Source organism: Triticum aestivum, chromosome 3D (genome assembly GCF_018294505.1).
Source record: "Triticum aestivum cultivar Chinese Spring chromosome 3D, IWGSC CS RefSeq v2.1, whole genome shotgun sequence".
In the NCBI taxonomy this organism is placed as follows: domain Eukaryota; kingdom Viridiplantae; phylum Streptophyta; class Magnoliopsida; order Poales; family Poaceae; genus Triticum; species Triticum aestivum.
In genome coordinates, this window is record NC_057802.1 from 564188869 (window position 1) to 564192826 (window position 3958).

Sequence of the window (3958 nt, forward strand, 5' to 3'; positions counted from 1 at the left end):
TTGAGAGGGTTACGGCAAAAACTGGATGCACTTCGTGTACAAAACGGACAATCTCTTTCAATGTATCAAGATTTCATACGGAAACTCGTCTGTTACAAAGGGATTTCATTTTTTAAAACTTATTTGAACTCCTGACTTTTTGTGTCTTCAAAATGCACCATCCAAAGCCACATCATCATTTTTCAATCCTATCTCACTTCATTTGTTATTTTTCATGCATTTACTAATCATTTTGAGCTATAAGACCCTAAAATTGAAAAGCATTGCAAATGAACTCTGAAAAGGTTGGAAGTTGGCATGGTATCATCATTTCATCCACATAGCATGTGCCAGAAAGTTGAGAGGGTTAGGGCAAAAACAGGATGCACTTCGTGTACAAAACGGACAATCTCTTTCAAAGTATGAGGATTTCATACGGAAACTCGTATGTTACAAAGGGATTTCATTTTTTTAACTTATTTGAACTCCTGACTTTTTGTGTGTTCAAAATGCACCATTCAAAGCCACATCATCATTTTTCAATCCTTTCTGACTTCATTTGTTATTTTTCATGCATTTACTAATTATTTTGAGCTATAAGACCCTAAAATTGAAAAGCATTTAAAATGAACTCTGAAAATGTTGAAAGTTGGCATGGTATCATCATTTCATCCACATAGCATATGCAAGAGAGTTGAGAGGGTTACGGCAAAAACTGGATGCACTTCGTGTACAAAACGTACAATCTCTTTCGAAGTATCAGGATTTCATACGGAAACTCGTCTGTTACAAAGGGATTTCATTTTTTCAAACTTATTTGAACTCCTGATTTTTGCGTGTTCAAAATGCACCATCCAAAGCCACATCATCATTTTTCAATCCTTTCTGACTTCATTTGTTATTTCTCATGCATTTACTAATTATTTTGAGATATAAGACCCTAAAATTGAAAAGCATTTCAAATGAACTCCGAAAAGGTTGGAAGTTGGCATGGTATCATCATTTCATCCACATAGCATGTGCAAGAAAGTTGAGAGGGTTACGGCAAAAACTGGATGCACTTCGTGTACAAAACGGACAATCTCTTGCGAAGTATCAAGATTTCATACGGAAACTCGTCTGTTACAAAGGGATTTCATATTTTAAAACTTATTTGAACTCCTGACTTTTTGTGTGTTCAAAATGCACCATCCAAAGCCACATCATCATTTTTCAATCCTTTCTGACTTCATTTGTTATTTTTCATGCATTTACTAATTATTTTGAGCTATAAGACCGTAAAATTGAAAAGCATTTCAAATGAACTCTAAAAAGGTTGGAAGTTGGCATGGAATCATCATTTCATCCACATAGCATGTGCAAGAAAGTTGAGAGGGTTACGGCAGAAACTGGATGCACTTCGTGTACAAAACGGACAATCTCTTTCAATGTATCAGGATTTCATACGGAAACTCGTCTATTACAAAGGGATTTCATTTTTTTAAACTTATTTGAACTCCTGACTTTTTGTGTGTTCAAAATGCACCATTCAAAGCCACATCATTATTTTTCAATCCTTTCTGACTTCATTTGTTATTTTTCATGCATTTACTAATCATTTTGAGCTATAAGACCCTAAAATCGAAAAGCATTTCAAATGAACTCTGCAAAGGTTGGAAATTGGCATGGTATCATCATTTAAACCACATAGCATGTGCCAGAAAGTTGAGAGGGTTACGGCAAAAACTGGATGCACTTCGTGTACAAAACGGACAATCTCTTTCAAAGTATGAGGATTTCATACGGAAACTCGTCTGTTACAAAGGGATTTCATTTTTTAAAACTTATTTGAACTCCTGCCTTTTTGTGTGTTCAAAATGCACCATTCAAAGCCACATCATCATTTTTCAATCCTTTCTGACTTCATTTGTTATTTTTCATGCATTTACTAATTATTTTGAGCTATAAGACCCTAAAATTGAAAAGCATTTACAATGAACTCTGAAAATGTTGAAAGTTGGCATGGTATCATCATTTCATCCACATAGCATGTGCAAGAGAGTTGAGAGGGTTACGGCAAAAACTGGATGCACTTCGTGTACAAAACGTACAATCTCTTTCAAAGTATCAGGATTTCATACGGAAACTCGTCTGTTACAAGGGGATTTCATTTTTTAAAACTTATTTGAACTCCTGATTTTTGTGTGTTCAAAATGCACCATTCAAAGCCACATCATCATTTTTCAATCCTTTCTGACTTCATTTGTTATTTCTCATGCATTTACTAATTATTTTGAGATATAAGACCCTAAAATTGAAAAGCATTTCAAATGAACTCCGAAAAGGTTGGAAGTTGGCATGGTATCATCATTTCATCCACATAGCATGTGCAAGAAAGTTGAGAGGGTTACGGCAAAAACTGGATGCACTTCGTGTACAAAACGGACAATCTCTTGCGAAGTATCAAGATTTCATACGGAAACTCGTCTGTTAAAAAGGGATTTCATATTTTAAAACTTATTTGAACTCCTGACTTTTTGTGTGTTCAAAATGCACCATCCAAAGCCACATCATCATTTTTCAATCCTTTCTGACTTCATTTGTTATTTTTCATGCATCTACTAATTATTTTGAGCTATAAGACCCTAAAATTGAAAAGCATTTAAAATGAACTATGAAAATGTTGAAAGTTGGCATGGTATCATCATTTCATCCACATAGCATGTGCAAGAGAGTTGAGAGGGTTACGGCAAAAACTGGATGCACTTCGTGTACAAAACGTACAATCTCTTTCAAAGTATCAGGATTTCATACGGAAACTCGTCTGTTACAAGGGGATTTCATTTTTTAAAACTTATTTGAACTCCTGATTTTTGTGTGTTCAAAATGCACCATTCAAAGCCACATCATCATTTTTCAATCCTTTCTGACTTCATTTGTTATTTCTCATGCATCTACTAATTATTTTGAGCCAGAAAGTTGAGAGGGTTACGGCAAAAACTGGATGCACTTCGTGTACAAAACGGACAATCTCTTTCAAAGTATGAGGATTTCATACGGAAACTCGTCTGTTACAAAGGGATTTCATTTTTTAAAACTTATTTGAACTCCTGACTTTTTGTGTGTTCAAAATGCACCATTCAAAGCCACATCATCATTTTTCAATCCTTTCTGACTTCATTTGTTATTTTTCATGCATTTACTAATTATTTTGAGCTATAAGACCCTAAAATTGAAAAGCATTTCAAATGAACTCCGAAAAGGTTGAAAGTTGGCATGGTATCATCATTTCATCCACATAGCATGTGCAAGAAAGTTGAGAAGGTTACGGCAAAAACTGGATGCACTTCGTGTACAAAACGGACAATCTCTTGCGAAGTATCAAGATTTCATACGGAAACTCGTCTATTACAAAGGGATTTCATATTTTAAAACTTATTTGAAGTCCTGACTTTTTGTGTGTTCAAAATGCATAATCCAAAGCCACATCATCATTTTTCAATCCTTTCTAACTTCATTTGTTATTTTTAATGCATTTACTAATTATTTTGAGCTATAAGACCCTAAAATTGAAAAGCATTTAGAACGAACTCTGAAAATGTTGAAAGTTGGCATGGAATCATCATTTCATCCACATAGCATGTGCAAGAAAGTTGAGAGGGTTACGACAGAAACTGGATGCACTTCGTGTACAAAACGGACAATCTCTTTCAAAGTATGAGGATTTCATACGGAAACCCGTCTGTTACAAAGGGATTTCATTTTTTAAAACTTATTTGAACTCCTGACTTTTTGTGTCTTCAAAATGCACCATTCAAAGCCACATCATCATTTTTCAATCCTTTCTGACTTCATTTGTTATTTTTCATGCATTTACTAATCATTTTGAGCTATAAGACCCTAAAATTGAAAAGCATTTCAAATGAACTCTGAAAAGGTTGGAAGTTGGCTTGGTATCATCATTTCATCCACATAGCATGTGCCAGAGAGTTGAGAGGGT